This window comes from Anolis sagrei, chromosome 3 (genome assembly GCF_037176765.1).
Source record: "Anolis sagrei isolate rAnoSag1 chromosome 3, rAnoSag1.mat, whole genome shotgun sequence".
NCBI lineage: Eukaryota > Metazoa > Chordata > Lepidosauria > Squamata > Dactyloidae > Anolis > Anolis sagrei.
Window position 1 is genome coordinate 98,294,115 of NC_090023.1, and position 27,717 is coordinate 98,321,831.

Genomic DNA, 27,717 nt, shown 5'->3' on the forward strand with positions numbered 1-27,717 from the left:
GCTGCTGAACTTGCTGACGGAAAGGTTGGTGGTTCGAATCCGGGGAGCTAGGTGAGCTTCTGCTGTTAGGACCAGCTTCTGCCAACCTAGCAGTTTGAAAACATGCAAATGTGAGTAGATCAATAGGTGCCACATCTGCGAGAAGTTAATGTGTAGTCATGCTGGCCACATGACCTTGGAAGTGTCTGTGGACAATGTCAGCTCTTCGGCTTAGAAATGGAGATGAGCACCACTTCCCAGAGTCAGATATGACTAGACTTAATGTCAAGGGTAAACCTTTACCTTTGACTGTTATAAATATACAAAGACAAAAAATACTGTAATGTAGTGCCAAGAATAAAAATGAAATTCAACACTAATTACTAATTTATGTTACTACCCCTTGACAAAAAAAAATACATAAAAGTCAATTTTCCAACCACAAGAACTAAATTTATAAAATTCTTAAACTTCTCCTTCATATCAAACTAAAACATCTTGTCTTTTAAGACAAAAAATCTTTCCATGTAAATCAATTTTCAAAATTCTTCTTGAGAGTTCATGAGATAACTCACCACTAAAACTCATGCCAAAGTCTTTGGATGGCAGTGTCTTCTTGGCTAGTCATGAGTGCATCAGTGTCACCCAGGGTTCAGAATAACATGCAAAGAGTTTAGATGTGGGCTGGAGTTCAGCCAGGAAAAAAACATTTAGATAAAGGAGAAAAGAAAGAAAGAAAGAAAGAAAGAAAGAACATTTGAAAAGCATGGGGAGGGGAGATGCCATAGATTTTAATTCAGTTGAACCTGATACTAAAGTTGTGGCTGTTCGTTCTGCCATCAGTAAGGCAGTGGATCTGCTTGACTTTTGAGTCTGAGCATTACAGGAGCTATCTAAGGTGCTGAGTCTATCTAGGACCACCTTATTCAACCTTCCCAAACCCAGATATTTAATGCCGATGCTTTTCTCAAAATGCCACCATCAACATCAGGGACCATACAGGTGGGAGTAAAAGGAGAAGGCTTCTTTTCTTGCATGATGAAGAAAATTGGCTTACATGGAGGACCATCTGTGTGGGTTTTTTGAAGGCATTAGTTGAAGACATTTTTATTCTCTCAGGCATTTTGATGGCTTGAGTTTTAAATGCTAGCATGCTGCTGTGTTTAGAGCTCCGCTGTTTTTAATGGATATTTAATTGATGTTTGCTTATTAGTTTTAATTGCACTGTTAGTCATTCCCTGATTGTATAGGATTTCTGTTTGTTTCTTTTGGAAAACTCCTCTGGGACAGATATTGTGAAGGGAGGTAGATGAATGCCTTAAATGACATGAAATAAAAATATTTTTGATTGAAAAGAAAATAAACTTTGTACCAAAAGAATGTTATAAAGGGAAGTAAACCTCTCTCTGAGTGTTTTTAGAAAAGCTTTTCATTATACAAAAATGGCCTAATCCCTGGGAAAATTCAGGACCAGGTTCCAGAAGTCATTTTTGGCACCTCCAGCTTTGATCAGGCTTGTTCCACAAACACTGTTTTCTTGCTGGGTAAATGAATTATGCAACTGCATGCTTCAAATTAATGTAATTCTAACCTTTCAGAGGAAGAGATCAGACACTCCCTCGTGATGGGCAAATGTTGATCTTAAATGAGGGACCTGTTGAAATAATTACTCCACTTTTGTATTTGAGAGTAGTACTAGTGTTTCACTCACACATTGTTGAAAGATGTTTCTCTCATAGGCACCTCCTGAGCTTAATTATAAAAATCACAATGGACATATGAAGGAAATTTCCAGTACAGATACTAAAGCCAAAATAAAGAGCATATTTCATATGGCTAACATGCCTACCAAAAAGCAAGAAAGCAAGCAACAGTGTGATGGTTTGTAAGTTATGTTGTTGTTAGGCGATCCCTCATAGCCCAAGGATGATGGTCCTCCAAGTGTAATGTCTTGGCAGTGGGTCCGTAGGTGGCTGTGGAGCTCTATTCTTAATCCGCATGTTCTCTGGCAGTGAGGACATTGGTTTCCAGATGGAAGGCAGTCCTGGTCAGGGTTGGCTTGACACGCCTTCCTCTTGGCTCGTTTCTCCCTTTTGCCCTCCATTCATGCCTCTTTGAATTCTGCAGCACTGCTGTCACAGCTGACCACCAGGTAGAGTGCTCAAGGGCCAGGGCTTCCCAGTTCTCAGTGTCTATGCCACAGTTTTTAAGGTTAGCTTTAAGCCCATCTTTAAATCTCTTTTCCTGTCCACCAACATTATGTTTCCTGTTCTTGAGTTGGTGGGTATAAAAGAATAAGGATGATCTGGGACTAATATTTCTATCCTGCTGCCACCAATTTGATAAGAATATGCCCACACACGGTCACTATAAATCTTAAGAGGATCCTGAAATAATATTTCTCTAACAGATCCCCTCAGACATACACACATCCACACACGTTCCTTCAGCTGTTATACATCTCACAGCTGACCACCACTTTGAAAGATCAGGGTACAGGATTTTACTTATTTAGGTTCTGGCTGAACACTAACACAATCCTGTCACGAAGCACTTCATTGTGTGTTGCGGAAATGTGAGTGTGCAATGGTAGGGTTGCTGCCACCACTCAAACTTTAATTTGAGAAATTGTTTTGATGTTATTCTTGAGGTAAATCTTCTTATACACCAGCTCCTTCTATCTGGCTCCTTTCAAGTGACTGAATTGTAAAGATGTTGGGAGATTACTGGAACTTATATGATGACTTAGGGCTGAGGCAGTTTAACAGTGAATTAGAGAATAAGTTTATTAAGATCTTTGAAACATACAACTGACTTCTATGAGGTACACAAGCGTATTTTGTTACTGAGTTTCCTTTCTTTAACATGAGCTATTTCCCTCACTCTACTCTATACCTTGTAGCAGTGAGTCTCTTTGACAAGCCTCTCTTGGCTGTCTCCCAAAGTATCTAAGTTTCCCTAGACTACTCTGTTCCTAAGAGAATAAAACAACTTGTGTCCTAACTCAACACAAGAACACAGGTCTTCACTTTGACTCTCCTAGTCAAACTCTGTAGAAGCACCTGCCTTAAACTATTCTCTAACAGGCAAACTATTAGCTCACTAAGAAAATCTACCCTCTTCTCCCTGTCAGAAATCCTTCTTCTTCTCTGTCTGAACTTCTCTGTCTCTTCTCTGTCAGAAACCCTTCTTCCTCTGTGTCAAAACTCTTCTCTCTTCTCTGTCACAAACCCTTCTCTCTCTGTCAGAAACCCTTCTTCCTTTGTGTCAGAACTGACAGCCTTTTTACACTCTCTGCTCCAGCTCCTCCCACCAGGTTTTAACCAATCAGGAGATAGCTGGGCTCCTCCCCTCTGCTTAGCTGCCCTCCTAAGATGTCTGCTACACTGAGCTGCCTTATCAACATAAAGGCCGGCTTACTGACTTCTAGGCTGCGGCCTACCAAAGGTATGAATCATTACAGAGGGTATAGTGACTGCTTTGGGAAACGGTGATCGGGCATTTGGACAATGTGGCCAGTCTAGTGGAATTGATGGCATAGGCGCATTGCTTCAAGGCTGGTGGTTTTTGCTTCTTCCAGCACGCTGACGTTTGTCCGCCTGTCTTCCCAAGCAATATTGTAAGCTATATTGACTCTTGAGACTGCAAACACCAAGCAATGCATGGCTGATAGGGCAGGGCCTGCATACTTTCACCAGTAAACATCCTGGTGAAAATGAAATCTGCATCTAATAGGAATATATGTGCCCCCTAAATTTGATGCACATGGAGTGGTCTTAGATGTAACTTGATTGTGCGGTGCCAATGAATTGTTTCCCAACTATATTAAAAGCAGCTCTCCTAGAGGCCATTTGTATCATGGAGAATACATTCAGAACTAGATCTACAACATACGCTATGATCCAAAATGCTTCTATATTTCAACCACTTGTTGTAATATTTTTTTCTAAAAAACTAAAACAAAATTATAAACAAAACAACTGAGACAAAAATGCACTGGCAAGTCTATTAAATATTGTTATCCCAATCATTTAATTTTCTTTATTTTGCTTTCCCCCTCTTACTGTCAAAGCACGATACTGTAAAAGAATAGCAATGTAAAATGGTTGTCCCCATTTGAGCAAAACAGAAATTACATCCATTGGGAAGACACTAGCATACGTCATATATAATTCAAATCAAGTCATTTTTCACAATATGAAAAACTTTTATATGACTTGAATTTTATTCTGTGTTATGTTTCCTATCTCAGGGCGTTTGACTGGAATACAGGTAATTAATAATAATAATAATAATAATAATAATAATACTTTATTTGTACCCCGCTACCATCTCCCCAAGGGACTTGGTGCGGCTTACATGAGGCCAAGCCCACAATACATCAATAGACAAAAGCAATAACAATAATTAATACAAAAACAATATCAAACATACAGCATTTAAAAACCTATGGCCGGGCCAAATGTAATAATTCAAATTTAAAATAAAAAAGTGCTGGGCATGAACAAGGTAATTCTGCATACTTAAACACTCCTCTGAATATTTTTTTTATACTCTATAACACTTTGGAATAGTCCTTGAGAGTTTTATTTGCTTGAACCTGGCATAATATGTCTTTTCCAGTCATTTCCTAGATCCTCTATGGTATGCTTCCATCAGAAGTTATTTGTTCAATAAGATTCATTATTGTTTGTGATTTTTGCTATCAAAAGTAAGTCCAGGAATATGGGGCTATATTGAACTGAAATAAATATATAATGCAATGCATTTATGTGGGAAAGAAGGAAAGAAGAAATAGATATCTGAGGACAAGATTGGGATCAAGGTACAAAGAGTTTGGGGAAATGACTGGCACGAAGATCATCGTTAACATTAATAGAAATCTGGGAGTGGGTATTACTTAGACTTTCCCTTCCATCTGGCAAATGAAATGGCTGAAATGTATCTCCTCCAAACATGCAGATTTTCATAACCTTCTAAAAGCCAGACTTGATACATGATAAACAGAACTTGAGCTGACAAGCCATCCTAGCCACCTGGGAGTCCCAAAGGCAGCCCCCAAGCCAACAACATGATTGCCAGTGGAAGTGCCAATGAATCCAGATGGTTGTGTTGAAAAGAAGAGCTCAGTGTTGACAAGCTTCAAAACAAAAGAGTTATTTGGGGCCAGCTCTGACAATTCTGCCTGAGACAAAGCTATAGAAATGAAGATGAACAATGCAGAGTTTCTTACTCATGGCAGACTTTATTCATTCCACTGTGTAAATGCCATACACAGGCTTGATTTGTGTGTATATGCAAGAAGCTTTGAGCACTCCTGAGGAATTGCTCAGGAAAGTTACTTTTTAAACTACAACCCACAGAATTCTCTTATTGTTCTGGGGGTTAGACTAAAAAAAAAAGAGTATGCTTCTCAGATTGTCCCGTTTATCAAGTCAGATAGCTGGCTTTAATACCCAAAAGGCACCAGATCTCATCTGATCATGGTTCAGCTCTGATTATTTATTTATATTTATTTACTATGCTTCTATACCGCCATTCTCAGCCCGAGGGCGACTCATGGCGGTTTACAAAAGGGCACAATTCGATGCTGTAACGTCTTAGGAGAGAGGAGGGACGATTTATTATTTATTACTCTTAATGGTGCCACCAATGTGTGATGTGAGGTATTATTGGGAGATATGGCACACTGGACGCAGAATTAATGGAGGTGAGGCAGTCTTCAAACAAAAGTTAACAAGTTTATTGAGCACAAAGCGTGTGGTTGCAAGTGGTAACTTTTCTTATGGAACTCAGAATAATGCTTGGTTAGATGAATGTTACACTCTTTCAGGTTATACAGTATCTTCTTGACATAGAGCACTTGCTTCGGACAAAGTATCAATACAGGGATATTTCCCTTATTTGATCCTTCCTAGATCAAATTCTAAATAAGCTATTCTTTAGCCTCTCCTTGGACTAAAGAATTCCGGCTATGTTTCCCCCTTTCGGCTACCCTAGCCAGAGAAACTTTCAATAGCCAGACCCGGCTTTCCAAAGCCTCGAAACTTTGCTTCAGAAGTCACTCAGCCACCTTTTCCTCTCCTTCTCTCTCAACTCCTCACTCTAACTCCTCACTGCTAAACCCTAACTCCTCACTCCTCGGAACCTAAAACCTAACTGAACATAAACTGTCGTTTTTCAAACTCTGCCCTCTAAGCTCCTCCCACTTCTCTACAGCATCGTCTCCATGGCAACGCACTCCTCTCAGTTAGGCCGCTCCAGCATTAGTGCAGCCAATCTAAACACAAATACAGTTAAAGTCATACAATTTATAATCAACTTCTTTACAAATGCCCACAGCAGTACAAAAATAATTTAAACATTAAAAATATTTAACACACGTAAAATTAGCACTTGGATGGATGGCCAGCAATGAATATGAGGTACTGTAGACTGTTTTTCGGTATGCCATTGGAAGATGGGACTCCCAGGTCGGAAGATGGCCAAAATGCTACTGGGGAGGAGCAGAGGATAAGTTCAACTAGCCCCAGATGTGATGACGCAGCTAGCTCAAAGCCGAAAGGAAGGCTAGCGGCCGAAGGTACTGGAGGTGAACGACGAATCCGATGCTCTAAAGATCAACACACCATAGGAACCTGGAATGTAAGATCTATGAGCCAGGGCAAATTGGATGTTGTTATTGGTGAGATGTCAAGACTAAAGATAGACATTCTGGGGGTCAGCGAACTGAAATGGACTGGAATGGGCCACTTCACATCAGATGACCACCAGATCTACTACTGCGGACAAGAGGAACATCGAAGAAATGGAGTAGCCTTCATAATTAATAAGAAATTCGCTAAAGCGGTGCTTGGATACAACCCAAAAATGACAGAATGATCTCAATTCGAGTGCAAGGAAAGCCTTTCAACATTACAGTGATCCAAATATATGCCCCAACCACAGCTGCTGAAGAAGCAGAAGTAGATCAGTTCTATGAGGATCTGCAGGAACTACTGGATAATACACCAAAAAGAGACATTATTTTCATTACAGGAGACTGGAATGCCAAGGTGGGAAGTCAAATGACAACAGGGATCACAGGCAAGCATGGTCTGGGAGAACAAAATGAAGCGGGACGCAGGCTGATAGAATTTTGCCAGGAAAACTCGCTGTGTATAACGAATACTCTCTTCCAACAACCTAAAAGACGGCTTTACACATGGACCTCTCCAGACGGTCAACACCGAAATCAGATTGACTACATCCTTTGCAGCCAAAGGTGGCGGACATCCATCCAGTCGGTGAAAACAAGACCTGGGGCTGACTGTAGCTCAGATCACGAACTTCTTATTGCCCAATTTAGAATAAAACTAAAGAGATCAGGGAAAATACACAGACCAGTTAGATATGATCTCACTAACATTCCTAGCGAATATACAGTGGAAGTGAAGAACAGATTTGAAGGACTAGATTTAGTAAACAGAGTCCCAGAAGAACTATGGACAGAAGTCCGAGACATTGTTCAAGAGGCAGCAACAAAGTACGTCCCAAAGAAAAAGAAAACCAAGAAGGCAAAATGGTTGTCTGCTGAGACACTGGAAGTAGCCCAAGAAAGGAGGAAAGCAAAAGGAAACAGGGATAAGGGGAGATATGCCCAGTTAAATGCGCAATTCCAGAGGTTAGCCAGAAGAGATAAGGAACTATTTTTAAATAAGCAATGCATGGAAGTGGAAGAAGACAACAGAATAGGAAGGACAAGAGACCTATTCCAGAAAATTAGAAACATTGGAGGTAAATTTCAGGCAAAAATTGGCATGATAAGAAACAAAGATCGCAGGGACCTAACAGAAGCTGAAGAGATCAAGAGAAGGTGGCGAGACTATACAGAAGATCTGTATAGGAAGGATAATAATATTGAGGATAGTTTTGACGGTGTGGTGAATGAATTAGAACCAGACATCCTGAGGAGTGAGGTTGAATGGGCCTTAAGAAGCATTGCTAACAACAAGGCAGCAGGAGACGACGGGATCCCAGCTGAACTGTTTAAAATCTTAAAAGATGATGCTGTCAAGGTGATGCATTCCATTTGCCAGCAAATATGGAAAACACAAGAATGGCCATCAGACTGGAAAAAATCAACTTATATCCCCATACCAAAAAAGGGAAATGCGAAAGATTGCTCAAACTTCCGTACAGTGGCCCTTATTTCTCATGCCAGTAAGGTAATGCTCAAGATCCTGCAAGGAAGACTCCAGCAATACATGGAGCGAGAGTTGCCAGATGTTCAAGCTGGGTTTAGAAAAGGTAGAGGAACGAGAGACCAAATTGCCAATATCCGCTGGATAATGGAGAAAGGCAGGGAGTTTCAGAAAAACATCTACTTCTGCTTCATTGACTATTCTAAAGCCTTTGACTGTGTGGATCATAATAAATTGTGGCAAGTTCTTAGTGGGATGGGCATACCAAGCCACCTTGTCTCTCTCCTGAGGAATCTGTACAAGGACCAAGTAGCAACAGTCAGAACTGACCACGGAACAACAGACTGGTTCAAGATTGGGGAAGGCGTCCGGCAAGGCTGCATCCTCTCACCCAACCTTTTTAACTTGTATGCAGAACACATCATGCGATGTGCGGGGCTTGATGAATGCAAAGCTGGGGTGAAAATTGCTGGAAGAAACATTAACAACCTCAGATATGCAGATGACACCACTCTGATGGCCGAAAGCGAGGAGGAGCTGAGGAGCCTTCTAATCAAGGTGAAAGAAGAAAGCGCAAAAGCTGGGTTGCAGCTAAACGTCAAAAAAACCAAGATTATGGCAACAAGAATGATTGACAACTGGAAAATAGAGGGAGAAACCGTGGAGGCCGTGACAGACTTTGTATTTCTAGGTGCAAAGATTACTGCAGATGCAGACTGTGGCCAGGAAATCAGAAGATGCTTACTTCTTGGGAGGAGAGCAATGTCCAGTCTCGATAAAATAGTGAAGAGTAGAGACATCAGACTTGCAACAAAGATCCGCCTAGTCAAAGCCATGGTATTCCCTGTAGTCACCTACGGATGTGAGAGCTGGACCTTAGGGAAGGCTGAGCGAAGGAAGATCGATGCTTTTGAGCTGTGGTGCTGGAGGAAAGTGCTGAGAGTGCCTTGGACTGCGAGAAGATCCAACCAGTCCATCCTCCAGGGAATAAAGCCCGACTGCTCACTGGAGGGAAAGATACTAGAGACAAAGTTGAAGTACTTTGGCCACATCATGAGGAGACAGGAAAGCCTAGAGAAGACAATTATGCTGGGGAAAGTGGAAGGCAAAAGGAAGAGGGGCCGACCAAGGGCAAGATGGATGGATGGCATCCTTGAAGTGACTGGACTGACCTTGAAGGAGCTGGGGGTGGTGACGGCCGACAGGGAGCTCTGGCGTGGGCTGGTCCATGAGGTCACGAAGAGTCGGAGACGACTGAACGAATGAACAACAAAAGACTGTTTTTCAAAAGAAGGAGCTGGAAAGACCATTTCAGAATATTTCTTATCTAAGGAAACCCCATGAAAGGCAACTTGAAGGCAGAACCACATATACACTGGGTCAGATGTATCAGATTGATTTTGACTTGCAAGACCTGCCTCACACCTGACTGGGCAAAATCTTAGCTTGATCTCCCTCACTACTTCTAACAAATATATTGTGGCAAGTGCTTTTAGAAGTCAGAAGCTATTTCATCAGTTACAAGGATTGCCTGTAATTTAGAGGTATAATGCACACCCTGTATGCAAGCAGTTCTCTGTGATTGCTCCCAATATTTTCTTTAAGGAGGATGCCATTAGAGCTGGAAAGACCCCACCTGAATCTTCACAGAGATGCTGTAGAACCAGAGAGAAAAAAACTAGATGGACCACTGAGTTGACTAAGCACAAGGCAGCTTCATGTCATTCTATAAAACATTTATTAAACTTTGCAGTCCCATAAAAGTCTTTCCCCCTGGTTATGGAGAAATGTTTTTGTCCTGTGCCTTTATCTCATTTCCAACTAATGGGGTTTTCTAGACAAAAATTGTACTGTAAGTGTTTTTCTTTGCCCAAGGTTACCTAATGTGTTCCTATGGATAAGCATGGATAGAACTATGGATAAGCATGGATAGTGCCTTGGACTGCGAGAAGATCCAAACAGTCCATCCTCCAAGAAATAAAGTCCGGCTGCTCACTGGAGGGAAGGATACTAGAGACAAAGTTGAAGTACTTCGGCCACATCATGAGGAGACAGCAAAGCCTGGAGAAGACAATTATGCTGGGGAAAGTAGAAGGTAAAAGGAAGAGGGGCCGACCAAGGGCAAGATGGATGGATGGCATCCTTGAAGTGATTGGACTGACCTTGAAGGAGCTGGGGGTGGTGACAGCCGACAGGGAGCTCTGGCATGGGCTGGTCCATGAGGTCACGAAGAGTCGGAGATGACTGAACGAATGAACAACAACAAAGCATGGATAGATATTAATGAAATATCTTGCATTTTAGATAACTTCCATGAAAAGTTAACATAGTGTTTTCAGAAGAGGTTCAAATACAAAGAAATAAACATATTAAGAAAATTTCTCACTCTTTATGTATCTATAAATCTATTTATCAATTATCTATAAATTTCATGTCCTGTCTTTTTCCTTGCCCAGGACTCAATATTTCCAAGCCAAGAAAGGGAATTTTTTTTTTTTTTTTGCAAAATGTAATGTTTCCTCTTCTCTCATGTTTTCTACATGGAAACCACTGTGTATTACTGCAAAAATAAATTGTTCAAGAAATGTCTTGAAGTACAAATACACATAGAAATGTTGCAAGAATTAAATGAGCAAAGATGTACACCCCCTAGAGCTTTTCTCCACATCTGAGTTAAGCAATTGATGGGTGATAGGGTGAAGAGGCATCACATTACAGAATACATAAAGTCCAGTACTTGCTTGCATATCAGTATGGAAAGGTGTTTTACTGTCTGACTTCTCAGACAGAGTACAGCTGTGAAAAAAGAGGAAACAGCAACAGAAGACATTACCTCATTTCCCTTTCTCAGCTATAGACTACCAGGAGCTATTTCAGCAAGCTTTTTCAATCATATCAATCTAATATAAGCAATGAATTTAATTTTCTTCTCCTCAACTTCCTTTCCCCCTTATATGCCATGTGTTGTTTTAAAATGGAAGTCTGGAGCAGCAACTGTTGAATTACTGATTTGTAACTCACTCTGGGAGTCTTTTTGATTTTGGGGGGTGGGGGGTGGGGAGGCATAAGCATTTCAAGGAAGGAAGGGCATTGTAAAAAGAAAAGAAAGAAAAGAAAGAAAAGAAGGAAGGGCATTGTAAAAGGTTTTGAATCAGCCAGTTCAATGTGGAATTGGTTGTGAGGGTGATGATCTGTAATACTGGTGCTCCATTATGTTTTACTCTAAATGACACAATGAGTCCAAGCACAGGTACCCACTGTTGCTCTCCTTAGCCCCCTCCCCTTACTCCTGTCTTTTTGATGCACGGATGTTTCATATGAGTAGCACTCATACAAGTAGCTAGAAATGGGTGGGAGACAGCTGTCTAGCCTTAAAGGTCACCTCACACTGGAAATGCAGACATGCTTCTCCTGTTCTGCACATCTTGAGATCCATCTTCCCACCTAGACATCTGGTGAAATCCAGTAATGCCTGGCAACCCTAGATATATACTAAATGATAATAAACATGTCTGTGTCTGATAGCCCTTGGCTATCTGAATTTAGCAGGTAGGGCTTTCAGCCTTGGAAAATATTTAGTGGAATTGATTCATACTTTTTGTTATCTACCTGAGTAAACAATTGTATTAAAGTACAAATGTCAAACTGAAAGTAATGTCTGACAACTCACAACTTTCTTATTATCAACCTGAGATCTATACAGATACATATATGTACAAAGTAACTCTTTGTCTACAGTGTGGTACTATTCAAAATGGTCTCCACCAATGCATTAATGGTGATGCATTTATACCAACTTTGAACCCACTCATCTAATCCACTTTGGAAAACTTCTTTCAGGCACTCCCTTATCCAGTGTCTGCTAACATCTTCTATTTCACCTACATCATTAGAGCATTGTGTTTATGGGTTTTTCTTTGTCTAATTGAACAAATGTAAGTATGAGGGTGCCAAATTGAGCTGTAAGTTGGATGTAGCACCAGTGACCATGCCATTAGTGATGTTGTCAAAAAAGTGTGAGGTTGTGCATTGTCTTGGGGAGACTAGATTATATTCAGCTATATTCTGTGATCTTTAAAAAAATGGCTTCTTGAAATTTCTGGTCATGCAAGCTGCACTTGCAAGAAGTCCACAATTGTGTTTGGAAATAGTACTTTTTGGACTAAATTTGAGAGAATTAAGCATGCCGACAAGGGAAGTCTAGAAGCTGCTGTCCAGAAAACAACTTTCCCAAGCTCTGAGGCCTAAAACTCCTTCATATGCAGCCATAAATCTATTTGAAACAATCCTCTACTGCAAGGTGATTTCCCTAACCTTAAAGAATTTAATACACTTGTATATGTGGCCATTCTAGTTGAATTTTTAATGGCCTACTTAGTCACTACCCACAGGCTTCACATCAAACGATCAATCCTGTTTGAATCTAGGAACATAACAGAGAATCAGGAGACCTTAGCCTAAGCCTCAAGGACTGGCACACACACAGTGTATTTCAAGACATAATGCAAATAGCAGTGTTAAAATAAACATGAATCTGAAATCTCATTAAATAACACTGACACTGTGTTGCATCAGAAAAGGTTAAGACCACTCAACTATAAATATTTTTAAGGGAAGAAAAAAATAGCAAAAATGTTAAGATACGATATTTTCTGAATTCTGAACCACGCTCTAGCCCAAAGTTTGATAGGTAAGGTTTAAAAAAATTCTAAAGATATTGGGAAAGTAATTTTCACTTATTCCAGTGAGACTGGACATCTTCACATGGGCTTCTTGTGGTGACAGGGTTTTTAAAGTTTGGCCATGGAACCTGATGGCTCTCATCACACCCAGTACAACTACTTCCATGGTGGCTCCATGGCTGAACTGGAAAAACACCCTCTGCTGCCGCCAAAAATAAGCCAGCAGTGGATGTCGGGAGGCTCCCCATCTTTCCATTAGGAAAGATGGGTCAAGTCAGATTTAGGAACCTCCCCCCCCCCCCCCCATGTGATGAGGCAGTAGAGAAGCTGTGACAGTGCTGGGCATGAGGTGACAGGTCCCCATGCTCCCTGTGTGGGTGCTGCTGGGATGCAGCAAGACTAGCTGATTCTGGTGGTATGTGAGAAAGGGTGGTATCTCACAGTAAGTATACATAGGGTTGCAGTCATAGTTGAATAAGACATATGGCCTATAATTTCCTCTCAAAATTGTAAGGGTTTGGGAATTGAGGCTATATAATTTGAAATGGATTGAATAAAAAAGTAAGTTATTTCAATATCTTTTAGCATTGAGTACTGCAGTCGGTTTATTAGAGAGACTAAATATTTTAGCTCTTGCCATGGTAATTTTTCTACATCTGATTACCTGCTGTTAGTAGAGTGATAATAATAGGATGATTGATTAATATTGAACATGTTAAAATAGAGGCCACGGTTAGTACAGTGGGTTAAACAGCCAGCTACAGAAAATTTTGCTGACCAGAAGTTTGGCAGTTCAAGGGGCGAGTCTGGGCACGCTCCTGCTGTCAGTTCTAGCTTCTGCTTACCTAGCAGTTCAAAAACAGCAATGTGAGTAAATAAATAGGTACCGCCTTGGCGGGGAGGTAAAAGGTGCCCCAGAAAACATGCTGGCAATGTGATCAGGAAGGCCTTCATAAACAACAGGCTCCTTGGCAAGGAAAGATAGAATAACAACACCTCCCCATGGCCGAGTTGAGTACGGCCTCCAGATTCGAGAGATGAAAAAGAGGGAAGCCTTGCCTCTGTCTTTGTACTGTCTGTCTTTGTTGTTAATTGTATAATGGCATTGCATGTTTGCCATATATGTATTCTGTAATTTGCTCAGAGTCCCTTCAGGGTGATAGAACGGAACATAAATAAAGTATATTTTATTATTGTTGTTATTGAATGTGAAAACTGAAAACAAGTCTTTCAGATTTGACGGCATTTGGGTGTCATGATAAGCTAGAGGTCTGCAAGAACTCTGATACTGTTAAGGTTGAGCTGTATGCTGAACTATGCAGTCCCAATGCCCCTGCTTTTCAATTCAAGAAAGGTATTAACAAGCTAGATCATGCCCAGAGAACAGCAACCCAAATGGTCAAAGGTTTGGAAGCCAAGCAGCTTAGGGAGCTGGGTACGTTTAGTTTGGAGAAAAGAAGCCTGAGAGGGAACGTGATAGCCGTGTTTAAATATTGGAAAAGCTGTCCCATTCAGCGGGAGACAAGTGTGTTTTCTGGAGATTAGGACAAAGAATAATGGAATCAAATTGCAGGAAAAAAAACTTTCTGATAGTAAGGGATGTTTAGCAATGGAATATGCTGCCTTAGAACATGGTGGATTCTCCTTCTCTGGAGGTTTTAAAGTAAAGTTTGGATGGTCATCTGTTGGGGGAGGGGTGCTTTGTGTTTTCTTGCATTGCAGGGGGTGGACTGGATGACCCTTGTGGTTTCATCCACTTCTTCCACTTCTATAGTTCTGTGGAACAGCTAAACAAACCAGGGACCTTCAGTCTGTGGCTTGTTTACTGTGTGATTTGAATCTGGCTGGAAGTGAGCTCTCTGGCATGCTTCTCTCCAGCCAAGCTGAAAAAATCGCCATACAATAAACATTGACTCAGTTCTCTAGGTTGCCTTGGGATGGGGACAAGTCAGAGACTCAACTCCCTGCTGGATTTGTGCCTCACAATAAATAAACCACCTGTTATATTGTTTAGCTGCTTCTGCTAAAAACAAGAGAAATTGGCCAGCACACACAGGCACCCTTTGTTGCTATGTGTCTTCAAGTCATTTCCAGTTTATATCAACCTGAATTGAAATTTAATGTGGAGACTTGTTCAGAGGGGATTTGCCATTGCATCCCTCTAAGGCTGGAAGTGACTTGTCCTACTTCATCCAGTGGGTTTCCATAACCAAGTAAGAGTTTTAGCCTGGTCCAGCACTCAAGCCACTACTACACTACTTGCAAAATACATATTTGTCCAAAAGGGACAACATTTCATCTTGTATGGTCATTGTTTATCTAAGGACCTCATTATATTGTCTTCTGGCTTCGTCCTAGCACACTTCCAGGACGGAGGCCACCAGAACTCTTCACACAATGCAAGGCTACTTCTGGCAGGGCTCTGCCCTGAAAGTATCATAGGATGGAGCCCAGAGAACACAGGAGGCTTCTGATGTTCTTATTGCTTAGAATGGAACCAGTGCAGGGGAAAGTCGGCAGCATCTTCCCCCATCTTATGGGGAAAGTTATGATGCAGGGCACAGGGCAACTGCCAGATGAATCCTCTCACTGCCTGGCAAATCACCCCACTGTCACCCGCATTTAGGACCTCCATGTGATGAGGTCCTAAGATAGTTGATAAGCACTGCCTTTCCTATGTTCATCTGATGTTCTCTGTACAGGTAGTCCCCAAGTTATGAACAAGATAGGTTCTATAGGTTTGTTCTTCAGTTGAATTTGTATGTGAGTTGGGATTAAAGTGTAACTCCAGATATATATGTATATATATAAAAACACCAAACCCAAGGATTCCCTAGAACAAAACTATGGCAATTAAAGTAGAATCATAGCTATGCTGTTGTTGTTCATTCATTCAGTCGTCTCCGACTCTTCGTGGCCTCATGGACCAGCCCACGCCAGAGCTCCCTGTCAGCCGTCACCACCCCCAGCTCCTTCAAGGTCAGTCCAGTCACTTCAAGGATGCCATCCATCCATCTTGCCCTGGGTCGGTGGCCCCTTTTCCTTTTACCTTCCACTTTCCCCAGCATAATTCTCTTCTCTAGGCTCTGCTGTTTCCTCATGATGTGGCCAAAGTACTTCAACTTTGTCTCTAGTATCCTTCCCTCCAATGAGCAGTCGGGCTTTATTTCCTGGAGGATGGATCTTCTCGCAGTCCAAGGCACTCTCAGAACTTTCCTCCAGCACCACAGTTCAAAAGCATCTATCCTCCTTCGCTCAGCCTTCCCTAAGGTTCAGCTCTCACATCTGTAGGTTACTACAGGGAATACCATGGCTTTGACTATGCGGATCTATGTTGCCAGTGTGATGTCATAGCTATGCTACTGTATGGTTAAATGGTTCCTTCCATGTGGAAACCTTCTGCAGACCTTGTAATGCTAGCACTTGTGTTATGAAAAAACTCGTGATTTGTGATGCTAGAATTATTTGCTCCAAATGCCACAATAGGTCACATATCCACTGTCCCAGTTTTCAAACTCCTCCTCTAAACCGGGCTTTTTGCTGCCCTAATGTCATCTAAATACAGCATACATGCAAATATATTTGATCTTAACTTGTGAATTTTGGCATCAGTGGGAATGGATATACTCTAAATAAGTGCCCAGATTTTCATGCTATCAGTAAAGCTAGCATTTGGTGTTGTTATTAACTGCAGTCTAGGCAACATCAACTTATACTGTCCCTAAGAATGAGAGCTCTTTAAGTCACCCTGCAGTCAACAGTCCTGCTCAGATCACGCAGACTCAGAGCTATGACTTCTTTCATGGTTTTTTTCCATCTGTAATGTAGTCTTCCCTTTTCCTACTGCCTTCTACCTCCCCAAGGATTGTTGTCTTTTCTGGTGAATTATGACTTCTCATAATATGTCCAAAACACAACAGTTTTCATTTAGTCACCTTGGCTTCCAGGAAGGGTTCAAACTTGATTTGCTGCATGACTCATTTATACTGGAACAAAACCTGGGTTGTTGCAAGTTTTTCGGGCTGTATGGCCATGTTCCAGAAGCATTCTCTCCTGATGTTTTGCCTGCATCTACAGCAGGCATTTCTCAGAGGTTGTGAAGTTTCACAAACCCTGAGAGTGCCTGCCATAGATGCAGGTGAAACATCAGGCGAGAATGCGTCTGAAACATGGCCATACAGTCCAAAAAAATACATGATAGATGGAACAAAAACTGTAGATAACTGACTTGATGTATCCAGTACCTTGGTGATATCAGGGAAATTTTGGAGTGGTTGACTATTCACCCAAAAAGAGCAGAAATTGCTACAGAGCCAATTGACATTGTTCTCATGATTCAGGGAAATGATCTTATGTTGATGTTTCATCTGAGCAGCTCAATGATAACTTTGAAACATATATACATACATATATACATACACAGTGTCTTAGGGCTTTGTCCTATTTTTGCTTCTTCATCCACAGCTGCAATGTAAACATGAAAACCTATGGCAAATTCATAATTTATCTTGCAGCTATACAGTACAACCTCACTAACCACTGAATTGACATCCATGGTTTAATTTAACTGTGTTCCCAAGAGAAATCTCCCAAGAATTGTGTTTGATACCCTCTAGGTCCTTTTGTGCTATTCATTGGTATGTTTCCCATTCAAGTACAATCAAAATCTAGAGTTTGCTATTATCTGTGGTTTCAGGTATCTACAGAGGGTCTTGGAACATATCATCCACAGATACAAGGATCATACTGCATGTGTCAGGAATCAGGTTGGTTAACTCAGAAGCCAAGTTGTTTTTCCATTGTATGATGCATGAAATCTGTCTGCAGTTTGTTTATTTCTTTACTTCAGACTTTATTTGTGGCATTCATTGGACTAGGGAGAATTGCAAGTTACAGAGATGATTTTCCCTCATTATAGCACTTCTCAATCATCACACAATTGGGACAATTTGTCAATCCATGATCCTGTAGTCATATATCCAGTTACAACCACCCTCTATAGTTCTGCTGATTTTATTTTGTAAATATTCCTTGTATATCTTCACAATTCCAGTGAAGATTTGGTGATCCCCCCACCAAAGTAAATACAGTAGAGTCTTGCTTATACAACCTTTGTTCATCCAATATTCTGTATTACAAAACGCAGTCTGGATCCACTGCAGTTTCAATAGATTGTGATGTTTTGGTGCTAAATTCGTAAATACGGTAATTACTACATAATGTTACCATGTATTGAGCTGCTTTTTCTGTCGGTTTGTTGTAAAACACAATGTTTTGGTGCTTTATGTATAACATAATTTGATTTTTAATAGGCTTTTCCTTAATCCCTCCTTATTATTCAACATTTCGCTTATCTGACTTCTGCCTGCCCATTTATGTTGGATAAGCGAGACTCTACTTGTAATTGAATGACTGTGAAGGGTGGGTGAAGGTGGGGTAGAATGCAGGAGAGGACCAATATTCAAACACAGGGCATCTTTGGATGACCTGCCCCAAATTGTGTGATAGCTACCAAAGGAAGAGTCTTCACTGTAGTATCCCCTTCTAAACAGAGATACCTGGAATTCTTATTAATTCCTTATCCAGCAAGGCATTCAGCCCTTGATGCATGTTTCTCTTTGTTTTACTTATTCAGTTCTGTTGCTGACTCTCAAATACTCTTCTTTAGTTGACCTATTTATTTATGTGGTAAAATGTACAGTTTTCTTTATTGATTGCATTTTTAAGCCTGCAAACTGCCCTAAAGACATTTTCAAGTAAATGGTACTAAAACAATAAAAAAAAGAAAATTATTTTAAATAAAGAAATAATAAACAATCCAGCCAAACTTATGTCCTTCCAGATGCTGTTGAACTGCATCTCCCAGTTGTTCTTACTACTAGCTAGGGCTGATGGGAATTGCTGTACGCCATATGGAGAATCCACAGGAACTGCCATCCCTGTTTTTAGCAATTTCATTTCAGTTAAGTGTGCACTCATTTTAACTCTTCTTTTGAACCCCAAAGAAGTTCATTATTGCTGGCTTGTGCTCACTGTAATTAGGAAAAATACAACTTGTTGCATAATTTATATGCCACGTTTCTGTTCATGAGCAGGAACAAAATTCTCCTTCACGAAATGTTTGACTTAGATGTGAGGACTTGATCTATGGAACTTATAAACATTTTAAATCTAGATCCTGGAGGAAAAGGAGAGGAAGGAAAAGATGAAAGAAATCATTTTGCATTTTTATCAGTATTCAAAACAAGCTTTTGCAGGCATGATGGTGATTGTGGTGGTGATAGTGGTGATGATAGTGGTGATGATGGCAAAAGATTATGATGTGTGTTCAGCTCAGCACCATCCATGCCATCTCTTCACATTACTGAGGCATGCTGAGCTTGATTCATGTTCACAAAACCACTGACATTAAAAATGCAAACACTGATTTAGTATAAAAATTGTATTTTCATAGCAATGTGTTAATCCAGTAGTATATGCCTATTAACTGGGGAGAGGGGAGGACTGAAACATTAGATATGCATCTCAGGGCTAATCCAAAAAGGTGTGTGGGGGGGGGGGGGAGGCGGAGACCCTTGGAGAATCTACAAAAAAAATCATAGTTTTGTATCTGAGTTCTTTCTTGAAATATTTTGGGCATTATTTACATATTCGTCTATGATTTTCAACATGTACATCCACCTGCAGGAAGAGTTCAGATAGAGCTTTGGGGTTGGATGTCCTTGGTATGTTGATGTGCTGATGAAACCCAGCTCTCTCCTTTACAACTGAATCACTAGGTTGCAATAGCATTGCATTGTTGTCTGGATGCAGTGAAGGGTTGAATGCAGGTGAATAAACTGATGCTTAATCCAGATAAGGCAGAAGTGCTAGTCAAGAGGAAAACCAACTCGAGATTGGAATCTTGGGGCCCTTCTAGACAGGCCCTATATCCTAGGATCTGATCCCAGGTTTTCTGCTTTGAACTGCATTATATGAGTCCGCACTGCCAGATAATCTGGGATAATCAGAAAACCTAGTATCAGATCCTGGGATACAGGGCCTGTCTGGAAGGACCCTCACCCTGCTTGGGATGGGATTGTACTTCCTCTGAAAGATCAGGTTTGTTTCTTAAACTGTTCCTGACACTTCAAACTGTTTCAGTAACCAGAAGACCTTTGATCAGCTTCAGCTGGTATACTAGCTGTGCTTTTTATATTTTTGGTGGTGGTGGTGGGGGGGGGGGGGGGAGGCAGATATGGCCACAATGGTTCAAGCCTAAGTTCCCTCCCGATTAGACTACTGTAATGTGATGTATATGGGAGCTGTCCTTGAAAAGTGATTGAAGGATACAACTTGGGCAAAATACAGCATTTAGACTGATGTCAGGTGTGCATTTTAGAGACCATATAACATTAGCCCTGCAAGAACTGCACTGGCTTCCACTGCTTCTGAGCTCATTTCAAGGTGACCTACAAAAATCTAAATAACTGGAGATATTTAAAATACTGAAATACCATCTCCTCCCACATGAACATTCCATACATTTGAGCCCTGTTGTGACTCCCAACATCTCATGAAGGTTGGTGGGTACATGCAACAGGGCATGTACCTGCCTTCCACAGCTGAGTTGCTAGTTGCAACTTAGCAGTGGAAGTCCCTACACAAAGCAGTAAGCCTGACCTCATCTCTTTTAAGCACCACCAGTACTGTTTTGCATAGAATTCAGAGTTTGCAATTGTTGTTTAACTGTTTAGAATTGGATAATAGGATTATTTTCAGGCTGTTTTAAAGAGGTTTTCAAATGTTTTTATCTTTGTATTGATTTAATTTGTGTTTATTCATTTACAAACCAGGCCTACCTGGAGATAAGCAAGTGCCGATAGCAATATCCCAATATCCATAAGGGGCAGCAATCAGTTTCTCTCTATTGCTGCTGCCCTGCTGTCCAGCTACACACACACACACACACACACACACACACACACCTTGTGCCCCATTTCCACCAACCTTTATCCTCACTTACAGGTGTCCCTTGCATATTTCAACATTTTTTTTTCTTTTTGACACTGAACAAATTCCTAACTTGTCAAATAAGTGGATGCTCATATATTGTATTCTTAGGCTAGTCTGGTTTCAGGTCAAAGAATATTTATGCTCCATGCATTACACTTTCTGCCCTTTTTGCAAGGCATTTCTGAATCTGAGCCTTTTCTGAATGAACTGAACAGTGAGCAAGAATGACATTGTCAAAGGCATCCACTTGTGCCCCGAGGGGCTGATCATGAATCATACGTCTACATATTCCCAATTTCTTTAAAAATTGAATGCTCTGATTTTAGCAGGGATGTTTTGAGTGAGTCACACTGTAGGTGCTAGCAGCACTTGTGAAGAACAAATTTTATTCTCTTCTCAGCATTTGATTTGAGAGTAAGATTTTCAATCTCTAAGTGCAAAGTTAATACTGCAAACATCTCCAGTAATGTCACGTTTCTTCTAATTCCCCTTCTGCTTTGGGAAAATAAGGGATTCCAATCCCTTTTGGCTGTCAGGATATGAGAGATATTAAATATAAATAGAAAAAGTACCTTCAAGTGATCTCTCTTAGTTGGCAAGTAATACAGTAAAATTTAATATGCATATTCAATGAAAAAGGTAAGCAAATGAATTGGGTACTTTGGAAGCTCTTTGCTATAAATAATAGGAATATACAGCCATATTTTTGTGTTACATACACTGTTTGGTTTTTCAACATGCATTGGTTTAAGAAATACCAAAGGCAATATTTTAATGGAAGTCTAGAATGAAAGATAGTACTTTATACTTTAAAAAGAATATTATATGACTACTTCTGTGAGCTGCCTTAAGCTCAAAAGAGCCTTCCAACACTGACATAAATTATTCTCATTGTGAGGCCGCAAGGAAAGTGTGTACATGTTGTGCTGTCTTGTTAAGAGCCTATGCAGCAGTTAGAGATCTTGAAGATTCAAGGAACAAACATGTTAATGGCTTGAAGAAAGAAACTATATTGTACATACCCAGGGTGTTGATCCAACCTAGCTATATCTTGAAAGGTCGAGAGGGGACAGATGGAGAAACATCCCTAAGAGTATCAGTTTATATCAAACTGATATCAGAAAGATATAGATCAGTGGGTCCCCAGATGCTTTGGCCTTCAACTTCTTGAAATCCTAACAGCTGCTAGACTGACTGGGATTTCTGGGAGTTCTACACCAAAACACCTGGGGACCCACATGTTGAGAACCACTGATATAGAGGGAGGGCACTTCAGGACAATCAATTTATCTAATAATACTACTACTTCCCACTGTGAGCATTCTTCACTCTTCATTGCTAGGTTTTGTTGCATTTACAACAATAGTAATAAGACAGCATAATATCATAATACAATCCTTTAAAGGTTCATTAATCATTTAATGTCATCTGTCCTCTTCATTTCTATAAACACTTGTTGTGAGGACATAATGAGTGAAGTGGAGGGCCACGTATCCCACACAAGGTGTAATAAAAGTGTAATATGGAAGTGTAAATGGAAGAAGCCTAACAGCAGATTTCACAGGAAGCCATTTTCTCCCCTGCATGGCCAAAATGAGACATTCTCCTGTTCTCAATCTGCTGGTCCTTACCCCATCCCCCAAAATGTGCCCCTCAGAAAAGATATTGAGGGCACAAACAAATAAACATAGGAGTTTTGGGCAAAAAGAATATGCCTCCCCCAAGATCTACTGATAAGTTTTTTTTCTTCTTATATAAAGATCCAAGTAGATCCTGACCAAAGTGTGAAAGTTAAGCACTTCTCAATTCTATGCCCTTCAGATCAATTGGGCTCAGTCTTAACTTTGCTGAGGCAGGGTTTTAATCTTTTTGTTGCACACATAACAATAAGTAATTGAAAAATCTAGCATGGGGATACCTGTAACTCATGTTCATGACCTTGTTATGTTATCATGTTGTTATGTGCCTTCTAGTTGGCGCCGACTTATGGCATTCATGTCATAGGACATTTTTTGCAAAATTCACTCAAAGGGGTTTTTCAGCAGACGCCGCTTTAACTGCCATGGTTCAATGCTATAGAATCATGGGAACAGTAGTGTTACCATGTCTAGCCTTCTCTTCCAGAGTGCTGGTTCCTCCCTAAACTATATCTCCCATGAATCCAGAGTATTGAGCCATGGCAGTTAAAGTGGTGTCAAACTGCATTAATTCTGCAATGTAGATGTACCCAAAGACAAAGTGATTTGCCCAAGATCCCCTGATAGATTCTATGGCTGAATGAGAATCCAAATCCTTGTCACCTGGAGTCCTCAACTCTATACTATGCTGCTCCATGTAACGGATCCAATTTCTAACTGTGAATATTTTCCATCACGATTGCCAGTCTGAACTCAACAGAGAGCTGAAAGATTTCATATTCCAGAAGCTGAGCCTTTCTCCAAAATTAAGTTTATCCTATTAACTTGCCTTGACAACCAAAGAAATGAGTTGTCTCATTTTAGTAAGCCAAACATTTAGTCAGCCAAACTAGCAGGCTATTTTCAAAAGTGTAATAATGCCCGTGTGATCCTGCTTACAGCAGAAGGAGATCTGAAATGTCATTACTGGGAAGTATTTGTCCTCTCTATCCAAGAGCAGAACTGTGTGAAATGAATCATTTTCACCTTCTTCAAAACAAGAAGCAATTTTTTTCTGTTTCATTTTGGCACTTTAAGGAAATAAACAAAGTATGTTCTGGAACTGTAAAAATATCTCTCAATTTGGACTGAATGAAAAAAAAAACCCTATGGGAAATAGGTACTACATTCAAGCATGCCAGTTTGTTCTGTGGTCTTTCTAACTAATTCCAGCTATTTTGTGTTCTTTAATATGACAGGTGGTGGTGAACTGTTACAGTTCTACAATCTGTTCAGAATGTCCTACCTTCTTGACCCACTCTGGACTGATCCTGGGATCTTTCCTACTCTACTACATTAATGACTGGGGGGTGCATCGACCTGTTTGACACCACTTAATTTCCATGGCTCAATGCAATGGGAGTATAGAAGTTGTAGTTTGGTGAACACCAGAACTCTTGGGCAAAGAACACTAAAGATCTTGCAAAACTTCATCTCCCATAAATCAATAACACTTAAAGTGGTTTCAAACTGCATTCATTCTACGCTGTTGATGCACCCTGAGAACATGCTGATCATTTTTTAACAGTTTGAAACACTTTTAAATGGCAAAATGTCGATTTTTGCTGTCATGAATGAAACACATTTTATGGAAGCTTTGAAAAGGCAGTAATAGCTCTATAGTGCCTTTTCCCCATCTGAATTGGTATTTAGGGCTATTTGACATCTGGATTCCATTTTATACTAGATTTCTAATTCTAATGCACATTATTAAGTTACAGTAGGAATGAATTCCTAGGTTTTGTGGATGTCACTTGTATCTGTATCTATGAGACCAGGAGTCTGCAACTTACAGTTCAAGTTTTCCATTGGAAAATATTCCCAGTATCACTGTTCCCTTTCCAGTTATCCCTTTTCCATTGTACTGTGGAAGAACAAGTCGGTCACACACCAGCTTTCCTAACTAGTTTCTGGAGTCAGCTCAAATTTTCAGTCAGTAATAGAATTGCAATGCACTCATAGATGAACCAGCTTTAAGCAGACCTTGGCCTAAATCCAATTGTTAGTTCCAACCAAAGTAGTGCTATTGAAATCAATAGGGTTGACATAATTGTTGACTTTATATAACTATTGGCTTACCATTCAGTAAATTATTAAATGGGCCTACTCTAGATAATTAATAATTACATTTAGACAATTCAACTATGAAGACACAGATCTACAGCCACCAGCCTTCACAGTCAAGAGAGTACTGAAGATGTTATTGACCTATACTCCAACCTTGTATTTAGCTTCCTTTGCCCCTCTCCTTAATTGTGTGTGTGTGTGTGTGTGTGTGTGTGTGTGTTGTATCTCAGCAAAGGGAAAATCGTGGTCTGCATGTTTGCTACATCAACTGTGCCAGACAAGTTTTTGCAAGTACAGTCTACAATTTCCACTGACACACAGCATTACTTTTTTCCTAGGGGAAACAAATATACCCGGCATTAAAAATTATCTTTTTAGAACACATGGACCAGATGTAGCTCCCTCTGAGCCAATCATTGCTAGAAATATCCCATCATCCTTAGAACAGCAGGAAGTGAATTGCAGATAAAGCAAGCCGGTGGGAAGAAAGCATGATAAAATAGGAGCAGCTTATATATTGGCAAGTGTGTCAACTGTGATTTATGCCTAATTTTCTCTCTTTGCTTGACTGTGGAGGCTGGGAGCTGTTTGTCTATACACCACAGCTGCTGTGACAACACTTATAAAGTCTTAAACATTAGGAGTTTTTCTTCTTTTTGTTTTATATGAAGGATTATTGTTAGCTGTTCAGACTTCAAACCAGTCACACATGGTACAAAATAAGCCCAGCCCCTGGTGATCTATGAAAGTGGAACTTCTTATCTAATAATGTTCTAAAGGTCACCATGAAAAACCAGAAAAGAAAACCAGCTAGAATGATAGAGTAAAATCTCACTTATCCAACATAAACAGGCCGGCAGAACATTGGATAAGCAAAAATGTTGGGTAATAAGGAGGGATTAAGGAAAAGCCTATTAAACGTCAAATTACACTTTGATTTTACAAATTTAGCACCAAAGTATCATGTTTTACAACAAGTCAACAGAAAAAGCAGTTCAATACATGGTAATGTTATATATATATTACTGTATTTACTAATTTAGCACCAAAACATTGCAATGTGTTGACAGCAGTGGATCTGGGCGGAAGGCAGATTGCTTTGGATAATGCAGAACATTGGATGAGCAAAGGTTAGATAAGCGATACTCGACTGTGCTTGTATTCCTGGTGAACACATCATTGCTTGCATAGTGAGAGTAGGTCAGAGGTTTGCTCTGTAGTTCTTTGGAAGTAAAGAGTCTAGCCATTTTTGCATTAAAATATTCAAAACAACTACAGTACTTGAGAATTTTTAGCAGAAAATGACCAGAATTGCCTGTAGAAATCTGCACGGCTTTCTCATCATAGGCAGAATATTGCTTGAATTACTCATTACTATATTTTAAAAGAAACTGAATGAAGAATTACATTTATAATGCTAGACTTAAGGCTCACTTATAGATGATTCTCCATCCTCTGCCTTCCATTGAGGAAAGTCTTTCCTCACCTTCTCCTTGTACCTCCACCAAGTATGCTGATGGCAAAGGGAGAGAAGAAAAAAATGGATGTTTTAATGCAGTTGGGAAATAGGAAGACAGATAATTAATTGGGACAGGTAGAGGTTTATTCTCTTCCCAAATATATTATAAACAACAATTGCTTTGTGGGAGGGGAATGAAAATAGAAATGTGCATTTATTAATAAGACCATATGAAACACTACAAATAGGAGCCCCCAGTGGCACAGCAAGTTAAACTGCTTAGCTGCTGAACTTGCTAGCTGAAAGGTCGGCGGTTCGAATCTGGGGAGCGGGGTGAGTTCCTCCTGTTACCCCCAGCTTCTGCCAACCTAGCAGTTCGAAAACATGCAAATGTGAGTAGATCAATGGGTACTGCTTCAGCAGGAAGGTAACAACACTCCATGCAGTCATGCTGGCCACATGACCTTGGACGTGTCTATAGACAATGGTGGCTCTTCAGCTTAGAAATTGGGATGAGCACCACCCCCCAGAGTCAGATATGACTAGACTTAATGTCAGGGGAAACCTTTACCTTCTGCCTTGATTCAGCTTTGGGCTGAGAAAGGCAGTATATAAACACAGTAAATAATTAAATTAAATAAAAACAGTAAACTATTATTATTATTATTATTATTATTATTATTTACCTATACATTCCAAATAGAGTTGAACCTAGGACTGCGTTGAATGAAACATGTGTCTACTCCATGTTGTAGCTGTTTAAATGACTGGTACTACAGTTAGAAGTATGAATGCCACCCAATGTCCTTTAATTAATCCTATAACAACCTTTTTGAGCCAAAGAATATTTGGCAGGACATTGGAATACATGCCAAATATAATGTAATTTAAATTAAATGTTCTAATTTGATTTTGCACATGGATTTCTTTCTCATTTCCTGAATAATGTTTTGTAATAATGCAAGATGGCAATACTAATAAATGTGTTTCATTCCAGATACTAATATAATATTGATTAAGACATCACATTTCATAGGAGAGTACAAAAAAATCCTTATTTTTAGGAACTATTTAGCAAATTCTCAAGGGAAAGGTAACAAGTCATACTGAAAATTGTTTGGAAAATACAGTTTATATTTGTCCATGAATTATTCTGACACATAATATGTGTTATGTCATACTATAAATTGCACATGATAAAACCTGTGCTAGGGATGACAGGTATATCTGTGATCTGTATGACACCACTTTAAGTAGTATGAGGACTTCATCCCATGAAATAAGTAAAGCCTTGGGGCAGGCCTGTAGCCTGTAGCAACAAAAGGAATTATCTGATCACTCTCCAAAAGCACAATGGAAAAGCCGGGTTTTGAGATCTTTCTTGAAGGCTGCTAAGTTGGGGGCTTTCCTAATTACACAATTGGAACTATGAGTTCCATAGTTGGGGGAGCCACAGCAGAGAAGGCTTTCTCCCTCGTTCCCACAAGTTGGGCCTGTAATAAGGGAAGGGGTGAAAGGAGGGCCTCCACCGATGATCGAAGAGATCAGGCAAGTTTGTGGAAGGAGTGGATTCATGCTCCACTGAGATGGAAGCCACCAGCTACCACTGGATATTGAATTTGTCCTTAACAGAACATGATTTGAAAGAGACCATTGGTGGGAAAGTGGTTCATGCA

At 40.2% G+C, this 27,717-nt stretch overlaps 1 long non-coding RNA gene across 1 annotated transcript in view; it reads left to right on the forward strand.

The window, feature by feature from the left end:
* The first annotated feature begins 3,353 nt into the window (after window positions 1-3,353).
* Window positions 3,354-27,717, forward strand: part of LOC132769991 (uncharacterized) — a 38,337-nt gene continuing 13,973 nt past the window's right edge. Inside the window, exons 1-2 of the long non-coding RNA XR_009630965.2 lie at window positions 3,354-3,426; window positions 17,541-17,610. This is a non-coding gene — a long non-coding RNA (uncharacterized lncRNA). The remainder of the gene's footprint in view (window positions 3,427-17,540; window positions 17,611-27,717) is intronic.